Genomic DNA, 18,056 nt, shown 5'->3' on the forward strand with positions numbered 1-18,056 from the left:
GCCTCTATTTCCATCTTTGTTTTTGTTGTTGTTAGACAATTCTCATTAACAACATGTACTTGAAATTTTAAACTCCAATTAGGAAAATTTTGTGTTTCAACTGAAGAATATAGTCTGTTTGTGCTGTACTTCCTAATTTATGTTTCAGGTTAGGTAGTATCTTCGACCCTGGTTTCTCTGCCTTTTTAGTCCTTGCTCAAAACCTGCTCTGATTCTCTGTTTTTCTCCATGTCTCCTTGTCTTGGGTTCATCATTCTAACTTTTTTCCCCTCATTTCAGTCTGTATGGTTCCAAGCACACACACACACACACACACACACACCCCACACTTTTGGCATTTAGTCCAAAGTTAATAGTAGCAAGGATGATGGAGCCAATATTTTAGTTTAATTTCTTCCCATGTCAGTATTGCCATTTCTGTGTGTTTTAGATTTGTCTTCCTTCTAAACTCACATTGGCTTATCATCTTTAATTCAGTGAGATTTCTGGAGTCCTTGCTTCATGTTCCATCAGACAGGGTCTCATTATTTAGCCTTGGATGGCCTAAAACATACTATGTAGACCCGCCAGGAACTTGTAGAGGTCTACCTGGCTCAGTCCTCTGAGTACTGGGGCTAAACGTGTTCATTAATTCTTCTCTCTTCAGAGAAATCAGATCTGCTACAAGTTTATCTACTCACTACTGAATTTCATTTGTTATATTTGTCCTTTCTAGGGATACCATTTTGCTGTTTTAATATGCTTTTCATTTAAGAAATATTTTATTTGGTCTTCCTTCTTATTGAGCTTATTTTGGGGGGTTATATTCATATGTTATTCATAAAATCAAGTTTTTTATGTAAAAGATTGAGAAGATAGTGATTTTTACAACTGTTGAAAAAGGTTCTGATGGCATCATCACTTCTTTGAAAGTAATCTATCGTTTTTCTTGGGCATTTTAGGAATTTTTCATTGTATCCATGTTTTTGGCATCATTAGAAGATGTGGATTTCTTATAAAATCCTCTGCTTGAGCTGGAGAGATGGCTCAGTGGTAAAAAAAAACACTGACTACTCTTCCATAGGACCTGGGTTTAATTCCCATCTGTTCCAGAGGGAATTAACTCCAATTCCAGAGGAGCTGACACCCTGACCCAGACATATTTGCAGGCAAAACAACGTATAATAAAGAAAAATAAAAGGAAAATTTTAAAATCCTCTACTTAAGATTTTTTTGTTTCCTTTGAATGATGAATTATTATTTTCCAGTAGTTATCTGATATATATTTGTTTACTTATTTTACTTTTAATTCTTAAAATGCTTTTCATTTTAATTGTATAAGATCCCATTTTTAATATACACATATACGTGTATTTATGAAGATATATGTATGATATATGTATAAGAAGATATATATTCCTAAGTAAGTTGAAACTATAAGCAACTAAGGAGTGTTGAGTGAGGGAGAAATATTCTTCCCCATGTTAGAGCCTTCCAATTGGTTATTCAATATCAAGTGGTCATTTCCCAAACAATGATTTTGCAATATATTAAAAAATCTTTTCTTTGGTTTCTCTGAGCCCCTTTCCCCTGTAGACAGCTGAGTACTTGCTTTAGCTTTATGTGTCATTTTTAGTCTTTCCTTTTGTTCTATTTTCATCTTTTTGTCTGCTGATGCTTAGTGAATTACTTCCCACAACACTCACATTCCAGCTTAATCTTCTCTCTTCAGATAAATCAAATCTGCTACAAGGTTATCTACACACTACTCAATTCCTTTTATTATATTTGTCCTTTCCAGGGATACCATTTTGCTGTTTTAATATACATTTCATTTAAGAAATATTTTAGTTGGTCTTCCTTCTTATTGAGCTTCATGTGGTCTGTGAATTGTTTCCTGGTTATTTGGAGCTTTGGGGCTAATATCCACTTATCAGTGAATGCATACTATGTGTGTTCTTTTGCGACTGGGTTACCTCACCCAGGATGATATTTTCTAGTTCTATCCTTTTGCCTAAGAATTTCATGATTTCATCATTTTTAATAGCTGAGTAGGACTCCATTGGGTAAATGTACATTTCATGTATCCATTCCTCTGTTGAAGGACATTTGGGTTCTTTCCAGTTTCTGGCGATTATAAATAAGGCTGTTATGTATATAGTGGAGCATGTGGAAGACCAAAGTGTGAGTGTTTCGGTCCTTCTTAGAAGGAGAACAAAATACTCACAGGAGCAAATATGGAGATAAAATGTTGAGCAGAGACTGAAGGAAAGGCCACCCAGAGACTGTCCCACCTGGGGATTCATCTCATATTCAGTTACTAAACCCAGACACTATCATGGATGCTAAGAAGTGCATGCTGAAAGGAGCCTGATAGGACCTGCCAGAGCCTTACAAATACAGAGGTGGATGTTCACAGCCACATTGGACTGAGTGTGGGATCCCCAATAGAAGAGTTAGAGAAAGGACTGAAAGAGTTGAAGGGGTTTGCAACCCCATAGGAAGAACAACAATATCAACCAACCAGACACCCTAGAGCTCCCAGGGACTATGCCACCAACCAAGGAGTACACATGGCTCCAGCTGCATATGTAACTGAGGATGGTCTTGTCAGACATCAATGGGAGGAGATGTCCTTGGTCCGATGAAGGCTCGATAGATGCCCCAGTGTAGGGGAATGGAGGGCAGGGAGGGGGAAGTGGGTGGGTGGGTATGTGGAGGAACACCCTCATAGAAGCATGGGGAGGGACGATGTGATAGGGTGTTTCTGGAAGGGAGGGAAACTGGGGAAGGGAATAACATTTGAAATGTAAATAAAGAAAATATCCAATAAAAAAATGATTACCTTTTAAAGAACAATTTTATTGTGTCTGTTCCTATATATTTGAGTGTTATATTCTTCTCATGTGATTATGTTTCTTTGTACAGCACATCATCTTTGGTTAATAGTTACAGAGTTTTGAATTTTGACTTGTTCGGTTTTTGATATTTTGTTCCTATTAATATCATTGAGTATATTCTGGAATGTAATAAAATTATTTGGATATATGTAAAAATAGAAATATTTTATTTAATTACATGTATGTCTGTGCATGACTTTCAGGTCCTGTGGATGCCAAAGGAACTAGATTTTCCTGTGAACCTGGAATCACATGTCATTGTGAACCCTCTTACTTCGGTACTGGGAATGGAACTTGGGTCCTCTGTGAGAACCATATCTCTCAGACATGTGCCCATAACTGTTGAGCCATATCTCCAGACACAGGCTTTTTATTCTTTGCATATTGTTTTAAACTTATGTTTTACTCACTTGGAATTTTCCGTTAAATATTTTTATTGATGCTTTATTATTCTCTCAATTAAAATTGTTTCAGGGCCTATTTTTTTATGGCTTTGTTAACGCTCAGTTAAGGTGATTTATTTTTCTTCTTTTATTTATAATGTCTTACTAAAATATTCTTTTTTTCTTGAGATAGTTTTTTATTCTTCTTTCATATGAAGCAATTTGTTTTAAAATTTTTTAAATTAATTATATTATTTATTTACATCTCAAATGTTACCTCTTCTGCCAGTCTCCTTCACAGAGCTCTTCCCCCATCCCATTCTCCATCCCCTTTGCCCCTGAAAGGGTGTCCCCTTCCCTGAGGTACCAGTTCTCTACAGGATTAGACTCATCCTCTCCTACTGAGGCCAGACAAGTTCATGGTGGCATAGTAAGAGTGTCTTTTTTCTTAAACATTTATGAGAACATTGAATTAACATATTTCAGTACCTGTAAACAGTGATGTAATAAATGAGCAGGTTCCAATCAGTATTATATGCATAAAAACTGGTTACTAGAAAGATCTGTCTCTGTCAGTTTATCAGGTATATCTGGTCTGTTTAATAATCTTTCCTAAAGGACACAGGGTGTTGTGGCAGGGAGCATCATACGATAGACTCAATATGACAGACATCTGTAGGCTGAAAGCAATTGTTATCTATAACACTAGAAATACTTTTCTAAATGTACAAGACAAGCCGACATCAGGGATTGGATTAAAGAATGCATTTTTCCCTCAGAGGGTTTTATTTTAGGTACAAAATTCACAGTAATAAAGAAAAGAGAAATGACTTTAAAACTCTGCATTGTGTCAATCAATCAGGTGTTAATGAGTTGGAATATCACATATCTAAAGAACTGAGTCTTTATATGCCCCAGTACAGGGGAACGCCAGGGCTAAAAAAGGGGAGTGGGTGGGTAGGGGAGTGGGGGTGGGTGGCTATGGGGGACTTTTGGTATAGCATTGGAAATGTAAATGAGCTAAATACCTAATAAAAAATGGAAAAAAAAAGAACTGAGTCAAAATGTGAAAATGCACATTTTTATAGGGGGCTATTTAAGAGTGGACAAACTACAAGTTAAAGACAACTTATTGGGTGTTTTATAAAACACATATATTCTTTTCACAAAATAAAAGTACTGCAATGATTTAAATACTTTCCTTCTTAATATGCTAAATAATTTTAGTATGTATATATTTGGCAATTTACCTATAGATTTTATATAAATGGAGTAGCACTGCCTTCCACAGCCTCTTTTTTGTCTCTTGACATGTACACAGTGTTCTTTCTTATTTACCTCAGAAGCCAGTGTTCCTTTCACTAGATTTTTTTCCCCAAAAAGTACATGTTTTGGATACATTAAATTGAAGTTTCAGCTTTCTCAAGGGACTTTTAAGAATTTTTTCTTCTCTAAATGAAAGTGTTCTTAATAGCTTTCAAGACAAATGTCTTATTCTCCTAGTTTCAGCAATCTAAAAGCATCTTTAATAGAAAAATATTAGTAGATATTTTTGAAAAGTGTATTATATTTCTGTTTTAATCTTAACAGTAAAAAATTATTCAGAATGTATTGTATATTTGGAATGGATTTCTATATAAAGATCAGAACAATTGCATATTATATTTAAAAGAGTCTCAAAAGTCATTGAATTTTAATGTTGCTTAATAGTATTAAATTATAGCTCTAACCATAGACCCTAGTGAGTAGGAGAGCTGGGGGCAAATCTCTTGTTTTTCTCTGTGTTAATGCAATGTTTTCTCCCATTTGAGTCAAATTACATGTGTCCTGCTAATTATTTATTTAATAATGGGTGTCCGTTATTCAAAATGTGTCATTACACTGTTCTGTGGTATGAACAACAAGAGTGTGCTCATACAAGGTAAAATGATGACAAGATTACTAGGTGTTATATGCTATGAAACCATTATAAGTGCATATTATGGCCTTGCCCAAAGTGTTATTATGTGTCACTGTATATGTGCCACTGCTGACTGTGTTGTCCCCACTTAAACACTTAGGCAGTTCCCCTTTAGATTTTATTGTGATTTTTATTTTCATTGATACTGATCTCTACCCATGCAGAAAATGTTGAAGGCAGTGGAGTCATGCAGCAGGTAAGGATTGAATAGATTAAAATCTCAGAGCCTGACCCACTACATTTTCAAGACAAGGAAGAAATTAATACTGGATGACGCATTGCCTAGGGATTATGGTAGATACCATCTTCTTATTTAATTTACATGAACAGCCTTTTTGTATATTTTTTGTCATGGCTATGATGAGCTACCTGATAAGAAACACTTTAAGAGTGTTTTTTTTCCATTTTTTATTAGGTATTTAGCTCATTTTGTTTATGGCTTCTAGTTTTAACCTACAGTCCATCATGGCAAGAGCAGATGATTCTGGCTGTGGCAGCAGAAGCATGAGGCTGCTCAGTCCCATCTCTGGGCCAGTAGGCAGAGATGATGAGGCTGAGTTAGAAGTTGTGCTGAGTTGTTGCCTCTTAGTGATACATATCCAGCACCAGAATCCCCAGCTCTTAAAAGTTCCACAACCCTGAGCATAAGGCCACTATCTGGGAACTACACATTCAAATCTACAAGGGTCACATTTGAATCAGAAAACACCTATTCTAATTAGTTTTCTATTCCTGTGATAAAAACGGGGACTACTTGTCCTGATCACTTTCTCACATGAAGGGAAGTGAGGACAGAAATTCAAGGCAGGAACCTAGAAGCAGAAATTAAACCCAAACTGTGAAAGAGTGCTTGTTGGTTATAGGTTTACCCCTCTTGGTTTGCTCAGTTTGCTTTCTTATACACCCAGGACTTCCTGCCCAGGGAAGTCATTGCTCACAATGGGTTGGGTCCTTCTACATCAATCATCAGTCAAGAGAAAAACATGACCTGCAGGCTTGCCAATAGGCTAATATGATGGGGACATTTTCTAGCTCAAGTTCTCTCCTCTGAGATGACTTTAGTTTATGTCAAATTGACAGAACACTAACCAGCACAATACCCAACATGGTAACCAGACTCACAGTTCTATGCATGAAGAACCCAAGCTTTGACAAGATGAACAGTGTCTATTACTGTCTGTCAACCCATGTTACTCACTATCTTTAGAAAGTGGAACCCTAGAACTTGAAGTTTATCTGGTTGAATAGTAGAAACCAAGGACTTTATTCCTTGAAAAATTAGTTCTTGAATTAATAATTGATGCACAAGTATGTCTACTTCTAGGCAAGGTATATTTTGTATCTTACAGCTTTATTTTTAAGTATTTGTTATATTGGCACTATCAATATCCTTTAAACACATTATGGATTTTTAGCACATTCTTTGTCTGCAAAGATGCCCCTTTCATCATTGCTTTCAGCATCATTGTGGAACTCCTAGCAAGATAGTAAAGAAAAGGAAAGGAAAGGGAAGGGAAGGGAAGGGAAGGGAAGGGAAGGGAAGGGAAGGGAAGGGAAGGGAAAGAAGAAAATGAAGAAAAGAAAAGAAAAGAAAAGAAAAGAAAAGAAAAGAAAAGAAAAGAAAAGAAAAGAAAGATGCAGCTGAAAACTTTTCTTGTTGTTGTTCACAACTGACATAGTTATCTATGTAAACAATTGATTAAGAGCTACCTGGACCTGGTAAGCAATTATAAAAATGTTGAATAATGTGCAATTGATGCTCTACAATGGAATATTTTTTATGTATCAACAATATCTAGATGGCATTTCAAATTAAAGCCTACCCAAAGAAATATCAAAACACAAATCTTATAAAGGCAATATGAAACCAATGTTCAGAAAGAATCATAAAATCCTAAAAAAAAGTATCTATGAATAGCTAAGCAAATGGAGAGACAGGACATCTCAATATATAATATATATATATATATAATATATATATATTTTTTTCTTATTATTAGTTTTTAAATTTTATTTAATCTTTTTCTTTTATACTCCAGATTTTATCCCCCTTCTGGTCCACTCTCTGACTGTTCCACATCCCACAACTTCTCCCCCCAACCCTTGTTCATGTCTTCATAAGGATGTCCCCACCCACCATCTCCCACCCCCCATCCCCCACCCTCCAGAACTCCCCATTCCCTGGGGCCTCCAGTCTCTAGAGGGTTAGGTGAATCTTTTCTGACTAAATCCAGATCCGGAAGTCTGCCGCAGTATATATCTTGAGGGCCTCATATCAGCTGGTGGATGTTGCCTAGTTCGTGGTCCAGTGTCTGAAAGATCTCAAGGGTCCAGGTTAATTGAGACTGCTGGTCCTCCTACAGGGTTGCCCTCCTCAAATTTTTCCATCTTTTCCCCAATTGAAGCACAGGTGTAAGCAGCTTCTGTCCAATGGTTGTGTGTAAATATCTGCATCTGACTCAGCTGCTTGTTGGGCCTTTTAGAGAGCAGTCATGATAGACCCCATTTTGTGAACACTCCATAGCCTTAGTAAGAGTGTCAGGCCTTGGGTCCTCCCCTTGGGCTGCATCCCACTTTGGGCCTGTTGCTGGACCTCATCTTCCTCAGTCTCTTTTCCATTTTTTAAAAAGATTTATTTATTTATTACATGTAAGTACACTATAGCTGTCTTCAGACACTCCAGAAGAGGGCGTCAGATTTCGTTACGGGTGGTTGTGAGTCACCATGTGGTTACTGGGATTTGAACTCAGGACCTTTGGAAGAGCAGTCGGTACTCTTACTCACTGAGCCATCTCACCAGCCTCCTCTTTTCCATTTTTATCCCTGCAGTTCTTTCAGACAGGAATAATTATGGGTCAGAGTTTTTGACTGTAGGATGGCAACACCATCCCTCACTTGATGCTCTACGTTTCTGCTGGAGGTGTGCTCTACAAGTTCCCTCTTCCCACTGTAGGGCATTTCATTTAAGGTCCTCCCTTTGAGTCCTGATAGTCTCTTACCTCCCAGGTACATTCTGGAGGGTCCCACTACCTCCTCCCTCCTGAGGTTGCCTGTTTCCATTCTTTCTGCTGGCCCTCAGAGTTTCAGTCATTTTCCCACTCCCAATACCTTATCCTGTCTCCCTCTTCCTCTACATGTCCCTTTTCCCATCGGGGACCCTCCCTCCTCCCCCCATCAAAATGTTAATTCTTCTCAATTTCATGTATGAAGTCCACACAATACCAATGGAAACCCCTGAAAAGGGAATAGATAGATTCCTTGTAAAGCTTAAATGGAGCAGTCACAGGTAAGAAAACAGCCATCAGAAAATTGGAGAGTACATTTAGAGGATCAGGGTTACCTGTCTTGCAGAGTTTTTGACATTATAGTAAGAGTTTCACACCAATGAAAGAACAGACAAATATGTAAATAGAATTGATTCTAGAAATCAGCCTACATAGAAACAGACCCCATTGATTGTTGACAAAGAGGCAAAGTCAATTTAGTGGGAAAACATATCATTGATTTTCAGCAAATAATGCCAGAATGAGTGAACTTTCATTTGCAAAAATCTAAACACGTGCAGGGACATTTAAAAAATGTTTTAAAAGTCACCAGATATACTTTAGACCTACATACAAGATACAAAGCTATGCAACTTTTTGGATATACTCTAGAAGAAATATTAGACTCGAACATTGCAATGCACATCAAAGATACAACTGATGAAAGCATGTATAATTTGTGGATTTGTTAAAATTAAAAACATTACCACACCAAAGACAAAATCAGAAGAATAAGATGAGAATGTATTTGCAGAAGGCACTTCCCATAATACACTTTTATTTTATTTATTTTTTATATGAGCAACTATTAAAACTCAAGGAAGAGAATGAATAACCTAGTTAGAAAATGAATAAAAGGCCTCAGTAATACTTCCTGAAAGAATATATACAGGTAGTAAATAAGTATATGAAAAAATGCTCAGTGCCAGGTGTCACTAGAGAATTTCAAACTGAAGCAAGGGGGCATGCCTGCACACTTATTAGGACGTCCTAAACACTGATGACATCAGATGCTGATAATGATGTAGATGAATTGAAACATCATTCCCAGTGGAGAGAAATACAACCTGGTACAGAGACTCCAGAAAAACAGGTGGGAGTTTGCTTTTCTCTTATGAAACATGGTCATATGCATACCAGGCTGACTTTGCTAAATCTTGAGGTAACCTTGAACTTCTGATCTTCCTGCCTCCACTTTCTTAGTCCTAGGCTTACAAATATGTGCCAATAAACCTGATTTACTCAGTTTCAGAATGAGATCTGGGTTTTGTGCATACTCAACAGCATTCTACAAACCCAGCTTCATCCTTATCCCCAAGCAGTTTTCTTTACCAAGCTAGCCACACTCCAGTCATGCTAACCTGGTGTCATAATTGGAGGAAATTTACTCATAAATGCATAGGAAACATGATGAAACAAAAACCTTCATAGGCCGTTTTTAGAAACTTTGCCTATAACCAGCAACGTTTGGCTCAGATCATGGTATCTTTCAATTAATAATGGAAATCTAATTTATACTTCAGATATTGGAGTGATATTCAGCACTATGTGTGCTGATATTCAACAAAATGTGTGAAAAGACCCATTGAGGACTCTCAAGATTCGTGTTATTTAATGAAAGAAAGCATAGCAAAAAAAATTGAATCCCAAGTTCATGGTATTTTAGGAAAAGAAAAACCAGGGAGTGACTAAAAGGATAAACAGTTGTCAATGACTGAGCAGAGAGAGACTAATGAGTTATCCAGTCAGGTTTTCACATCACTGAATATATGATAGTGGATATATGTCTCCTGTCTATTATAACCCAAGAAAACCCAGAACTAAGAGTGAATCATGATAGAAGCTGTGGGGGTCAGGCAGTAGGATCTGTCAATGCAGACTCTTTATGTGTAGAAAATATGATTGCCACAGTGTGAATATCAATATTTCAGGAGGTCATGTGGGAGCAGGAAAAACATGGGCTACTTTCTTACATATATATAAAACAAACACACAGTCACACACAGGAATCAAAATCAAATCATTTAAGAGTATAAATATACACATATAGCTTTTCTCATCTAGGCTGACATTGCTTCTTCCAAGAACCAAAGACCACAAAAATCCAATATCAAATATACAAGCCTTCTTTTGACTTGTTTGCCAGAACTATCCAAGAGACTCACAAAAGATACAGCCTACGGCTCTTGCTCTTGGTTGCCTCCAAGAGGTGGAAAGTAAGTCCTGATTGCTGAAAACACCATGAACTTCAGAAACTGGCCCCGGAGATCTCTGAGGTAGAATTGACATGAACACTCCCTGTCTCAGTTCTAGCTTTCATGGTACCAGTCGATGCCAACAATACAAGCTTCCAAAGGAAGGAGACAACCAGTAGTCCTATCATTTATGGTATCTATGAACCACATCAGTGACCATCCTTTCACAATAACCCTATGGGTACATTAATCGTCCATATACATTGGTAGTAACCAACAGATCTCAAGAGTGATACCATGCCTGGTATTGGTAAACTAGCTAATTACTCTGTGCTAGTGAAATCATGGTGATTAGAGGGAAATCCGAAACCACTAATTTATTGAACCAGTCTAATCTCTAACAACAATCTATAAACATCTGTCCTTACACCCAATCTTCACTCCTCATTGAAGAATTTGCAACAGAGAGGAGCCATTATGGAAAATCCACAACCAATCAAAATGCAGAGTTGTGGAGCCTAGTCCCAATGTATACATATACAAAACACTCCCACACCTAAGGACTCAGGGAACAATGTAGAAGACAAGGTGGAAAGATTGTAAGAGTCAGAGCAACACGGAAGTTGATGTGAGATGGTGTCTGCTAGAAAAACATCAGAAGCCAAACCTACAATGTTTCATCAACATGAGTGCCCAAATGTGAGCTGGACAAGGAAGAAACCAATGGACATACAAAACTGGACAGTTCAAAGCCCTAAAGGCCTCAACTGAACTATAAGCAACTGAGGAAAGCTGGGAGTAAGAGAAGTGGTCTTCCGCAGGGATGAGCACATCGACTGGTTGTCTAGTGCCAAAAGGTCAGCTCTAAAACCAGACATATAGGTAACATTATATGCACTCAACAGGTTACATGTAAGAATATACATATACATATACATATACATATACATATACATATACATATACATATACATATACATATACATATACATATACATATACATATACATATACATATATGTGTTTGTGTGTGTGTGTATGTACATATATGCTTGCAAAGACAATAAGTGAAAAATGAGGCCATCACCTTGAAGGAAAGCAGGGAGCAGGGAGGCGTACATTGGAGGGTTTGTCTGGAGGAAAGGAAACAGGAAATATTGTAATTAAATTATTTTAAGAATAAAAACAAAATAAAAGCATAAATCAAATAAAAAAATCTGAAAAAGAAAGGAAGACAATTAGAGTGGGAGATGAAGGGAAATGAAAGAAAAGAAGGAAGTCAAAACAGAGAAAGGGAAATGAGAGGGAGCAAAATGTAGTCAAAACATAATACAGACTATTTTACACGTTACAGTTCATTCAGATAAGAGAGTAGGTGAACAAAAATGTCCAGAATGAAAAAGAACATAAAGAAAATACTTAGAGAATCAATTGAGCTATGGATGTGAGATTGGTCATGATATATGAAGGAATATACAAAAAAGGATATATTCATGGTATGGAATTGAGAGTGTGGGCATGATGAAGCCTGAGGGACCCTGGGTCTCCATCCTTACAGATGTCTTCTTAAGCAGAGAATGACAACAGCTTTCACCTGTGGCCCGAGAGATGCTGGGCCACTACAGGCTCAGTGGGCTTCTGTCAAGTGCTGATCCAAAGCTCTCAGTCCTGAAGTGGGACTGATGAGTCAGGTTTGATTCAGGTTATCTAATAGTCAGCAGCTGAGGAGATAATTGTAAAATACAGTAATTGTCTTGGGCATATATTTCTTTTGGCAAAGCTACAGTTGCCCCTTCTTAAGGATGGAGGAGCTGGCACCATGTTGGGTAATCATCAATGCTGCCCTGCTTAGTACAGGGAAAAGCAGCAGATTTACACATCCTCCTTTGGAATTTTCTTTTCATTTCTGACTGTGCTAGAATAGCACAAAGAAGGGGAATTTCATGGACATTTCCCCCCAAAGAATTATAGTTTCACCGTAGTGCTGATTTATCATCCAAGAGACCAGTTCATAAAATAGAAATGCAATAAAACATAATGGGAGTGGTTTTCCTTTGTGCCTCCATGCAGCTCTTATTGACATTAATGGGACTTGCACGTGATTTGGGGAAGGGGAGTCTGCATGGTGTTTCCAAAGGCTTTTTATATTTAGACAGATTCAATGAGAAAATCCCATGTGTTTCCTGCAGGCACAAAATAGAATAAAAGGAGAGACACAAGGCCTGTCCTTGGAGGATACTGTGCTTTTTGTTGGTGTAATTTGATTTATTTTCCTGTTCAGGGGTGAGAAGAGGCAGGAGAGCCTGGAGGGAGAAGAGGGTGCTGTTTTATTACTGCAACCTAATGTGCTGAGAACGAGTTCATTATAATCATTTCAAAACACACCTTTTAAAAGTGAATCTATTTTGTGTTGATTTAGCACTTTCACATGCTATATTTTACTCCACCCCCATTCTGACACTATATAAAAACTATCTCAGATGGGGGGAAAGGTAATGATTTTTTTTTTACCCCTAATTCAATCAGACTTTCCAGTCTCTCTAGAATTGAGGCAATTGCCTTTTGCATCTCTCTCTCTCTCTCTCTCTCTCTCTCTCTCTCTCTCTCTCTCTCTCTTTTCTTACTTGGTCAGTGTTGTAAGCGTTACTGAGTGGATGACATTATTCTATTTATTTTTAATTAAAAATGATACACTTTCATGGCACAATATGTGAAAATGGTAAGACATTCAAATATTAAAACTGATGATAATTTGGCCACTTAGAAAGAGCATCACAATGCTATATTGTAGACATGCTTATGTATAGTTTGAGGAATTACATTTTTATATCTTGCCTGGGAAGTTGTTTTGTGATAGTCATTTCACTGTGTCTTTGAACAGTTTTTGAGAACATTATTTCAATGGCTGAATAATTGACCACTTATTGATTAATTACAGGTATTTAGGCTGATTCTAAATTTCTTTTTGTTAACCAGCTTTCATTTTTTATAATGTCTTGGACTGGAAATTGACATTCAAGTCTTATACTTTTCACATATTTGCCATGTTTATAGGTAAAACTATTTCAGCTTAAACTTTTTGTTTTCATTAGTTTGATTAATAAGGCAACTGAGCAGTTACTCAAATATTTATTTGGCTGTGAAGTCATTATTTGGTGAATAGAAAACCTTTTGTAACACCACATAAATCCTCCTATCTCAGTCTGAGACTTTCCTTAGCCTGGATTTAAGTATCATTTCTGAGTAAATGTTTTAGTGCTGGAAGCTAGAGATTTTATTAGAGCATGCTTAGAGACAGCTTGTCTTTAAAAGACACATAATTACTCACGGACAAAGAAAGAAATTTCCATGTCTACATCCCACTATGTCTGAAAAATGTGTATGCAAGGATCAAAACCTGCTTTCTTAGCAGCCTGGGAGTCAGTGTGTTGCCTCGAGACAGTGTGTCTCCCTGTACCAATACAACCTTCGCTAAGGTAGGTGAGTGGGCTCTGCCTCAATAACAGCAGTTTTAAGCATAGCTGGGCAAACTCGGATGCTCTAAAATGGACTCAGTGCTGACTGATCTTGCAGAGGACCAAGGTTCTGTTCCTAGCAGCTACACAGGTACTCACAATATTCTGTAATACTAGATCCACGGGAACCTATAACCTTTTCTGGCCTCTGGGGGCTCCTGAATTCATGTGGTACACATGAACTCAAACAGAGTTGCCCACGTACATGCAAATTTAAAAATTAAGCAATAGCAAGTAATAAACCTTATAAAATGCTGTAAAACCGTCTTTTGGAACATTCCAACAACAAGGCCTCTAGAATACCAGAGGTTTGTTTTGTTTTGTTTTTGAAGAATTTTAATGTATTTTCTCTATCCCACTTCACACTTCCCATTTCCCACCATTAGCACTATAGTCCTGAATTCTAAACTGAGAGTGTCATCAGCCATGCCAAGACTGGAAACAGTCCATTCCAATGAGCTTTATCCAAGTACCTATGGGGCCAAGATGTGTGTGTGTGTGTGTGTGTGTTGGGATAGATGCAAGAGTGAACTTATTATATAGCACTTCCCTCATTTTCTTTTTGTTTTGAGTTTCAACACAGTCTAGGTTTTGTATTCCATGCCATGTAACAGCCTGCTTGTCACACCCATGCCAGTGACAACAATCAACCTTAATCTGTTCAATTCCATTGCCCCGTGGGCTAGAAGCTAAGGTTTGATTTTATTCAAACCACTGTTTGTCAATATGTGGGTAAAGAAACAATTCCTTGTTGCAGATTTCTGCAACAGAATAGAGTTCAAAGGGTCCAAAAACAAAGCACTTCAAGTACTTGTTTAAAATGCAGAGTTTTGTTGGTGATAGTGCTTGCCTCCCTGCCTTTCCTTTTCTCTGGTCCTCTTCTTTCTCCCTTTCTCCTTGTGATGGCTATTCTCAGTTGTCAACTTGACTATATTTGGAATGACTATACAATCCAGAAATGGAAGGTGCATCTGTGATCCAGATCTTGAGGCTGGAAGACACAGGCTTTTGATCCAGATCTTGAGGCACAGTGTCTATGCATGGTGTTAACCGACTTTAATCTAAAGAGATGGAGGCAAGCAGATCTTTGAGCTCAAAGCCAGCCTGTTACAGAGAATGTTCCAAGTAAAGAACAGCTTAGGTCCCAGCATGGTGATGGGTGGTGTATACCATTAATCCCAGGACTTAGTAGATAGAGGCATCGAGGTATCTGAATCCATAGTTGGTCTACACAGCTAGTTTCAGGACAGACAAGCTTAGGGAGTGAAGGCAAGCATTGAAAACAGAAAACTGAGGAAGATGGAGTTAGGACAAGAGCCTAAGTTCCAGGCCCAAAAAGGAGCAGAACTTGAAAGCTTTGGTTATGTGACTCTGGCTTTAGAGTCTTCTCCTGGTTGTCTTAGATCAAGAAACACAACTCTCCGTTCCTTCAGCACCGTGTCTTCCTACACACTGACATTCTTCCTGCCACGATAATGGACTGAACCTCTGAAACTATAAGTGAGCCCCAATTAAATGTTTTCTTTTGTTTTGTTTTTTATAAGTGTTGCCTTGGTCATAGTGTTTTTTCATTGCAGTGAAACCCTAACTAAGCTATTCCTCTTCCTTCTCTTTTTTTCTCCTCTTTTCTTGTTATTTTCATCCTCCTAGACAATGTCATACTAAGTAGTTTCCAACTCAATATCCTCCTGCCTCAGTCTCCTGATGCTGTGGCTAAGTCATGTTACTACATCCAGGGGCTTTCAACAGTCTTGACTCAAGGCACAAACAACAGCAAATTTAACATTTGTCTTCTCGGAGGCAGTCATTTTTCAGCTTGGCTAATTATTACATCTCTAAAAGTATATTTGTCTAGCTATATATTAATACAATTAAAATGTTAAGAAAAATCACTTTCTTAGGAAATAAGGTTGTATATAATTTTTGATTATATACTTGATTTTAAAAATTTTGATATGTTTTATATAACTTTTGTTTCCCAGTGAGCAGCTTGTTACAATACATTAAAATTTTCTTATCTTCTCATATTACTTGACATAGGTTGCCTTGAATTTCTTTCTCTTTACTTTTGTTTTTCTTGTAGAAAAAAAATCCCTTTAAACATGCTTTTTCTGTCCCTGTTTCTTCCACTAAACTCTGACAGAACTCTTTCTTCTTTTTAATCACGGCAGAAACATCTAGAAGGCTGTCTCAGCTCCTCTTCCCCATTGGCATTTTGCTTTTCTGTTCCATACTCTCATTTCTGCCCAGTTCCTGGAGTGGAGTAGGAGAGTAGACGTTTGTTTCTAAACTTCATGGGTGATGGCCTATGTAATATCACTATGGATGGAATTTGACCAGAAGGGCAGGGGATGTCTCATCAAGGATGATTTTGAGGTGGGATTGTATGAGTGATTGATCTTTGTACCAAGAGGTGAGGTCAGAGTGAAATGCTTGGGGGGGGGGGGTCGGTTATGGGGGTAGGGGTGGGGGGAGGGATGGGGATGGAGGTGGGGGGAGACACAGTGCAGGTAAGGTCCTGTCTGTCCTGCTGCTGTGGAGTGGGAGCTTCAGAAGGAGCCTGGGCTATGTTCCACAGTATCCCATTAGCAGTCCCTTTAGCAACTTATAAAGCAAGAGAAAGCAGAGTGGCTTTTTTTTTTTTTAAACACAACCAAGGAAACAACAACAACAAAAACAAAGTAAGCACTGGCTGGCCAGGTAGTGAAATGGTTATCTCACCTAGAGGTGAGCAATAGGCTTTCATAAAGACATAAGCAGACTGGCTGTTACTTTGCTCTAAGGCATGGCAGTTACTTTGTTAATAGTGGCCTGAGTACTTATGGGTATTATTTGATTCCTTTTCAAATGAATGTTCTTAACTCACAGAAGTATACTTCAAGCTTGGAAACATGCAGTTCAATCCACACAGAGGTTGCTTTCCCTGGGAAAATCTCCTTCTGGTAGGGTAGCTGCAGGAGAGACCTCTTTCTCCTCACACTCTTCTGCCCAGAGCCCCACTGCTGTAGTTCCCTCTGAGGAGGGCAGTAGAGACCCACTGATGAGGCTGTGTTTGAAAACTCTCTTTTTTTTTTCCTGCCCAAACTAGATTCACCTTCCTTCCCTGCATAATTTGATCATCCATGCTCAGGAGAATAATGGTGTCCAGGGGGAGGTTTTCAATGACTGTCACTTGGCACACTTGTCTTTAAGAAGAATAGAGTCACAGACACAGACAAGCCAGGGTGAAATCTAGCATGTAGATAAGTATACAGTGCTCACCTTCCTCGGCCCCTGAGCCCTTGAAGGCTTCCTTCATCACCAGGGGAGGGGGGGGGGGTTAAGTATGATCTAAGCAGACCTGAAACTGCTGTTCAAGTCTCCAAATTCTGCATTTCTTGTATGATTCTGCTGTCTTTCTGCTCACAGTGTGTTTCCCTACATTTAAATACAGTACCTTGCATTCTTGTTATCACATTACAAATCTGGACTCAGGGTCTGGCTCCGTCTCATTTCCAGTTGAACCTGAATCGCGGTAGCGGCTTCTTGCCCTTTAGCCGAGAGTTTATTTAGTGTCTGAATATTTCCCTGAAGGGTGGAAAAAGAGCTAGAGGAAAATTGTCTGTTTTAATAGAAAAGATAGAAACAGAGACAGCAGATGAGGGAAGGAACATTGGGCCGCTGCTGGATAAACAGTGCGCACTCTAAGGTATAGATGCTCGCAGAAATGAGAACTAGGCAGAGAAGTGGAGACCCCCCCCCCGCCGACCTTGAAGATGGGGTGTCTGAGAAAGCTCTAGTAAAGAGAAAAAAAAACATTCGTAACATTTCCGTTCTCCTGTGTCAGATACTGGCCCAGGGTCGAGCGGCAGCTTATCTCCAAGACTTCAGGAGGAGCAAAGCTTCCACACAGCATCCAGCAATGCCATCGTCGCCATGATTTGACTGGCTATTTAATGCAGTTCAGGTGCTTTATTCACGATGTGAAATGAAAATTTCATAAGGACATCTAGAAAGTAGGGCTTCTGTTTTTTTTTTTTTTTTTTTTTTGGTTTTCCAGACATGTGTATGCATGTGTATCCACATCCATATGTAGCTGAA

This window comes from Mus musculus, chromosome 13 (genome assembly GCF_000001635.26).
Source record: "Mus musculus strain C57BL/6J chromosome 13, GRCm38.p6 C57BL/6J".
NCBI classification, from domain to species: Eukaryota; Metazoa; Chordata; class Mammalia; order Rodentia; family Muridae; genus Mus; species Mus musculus.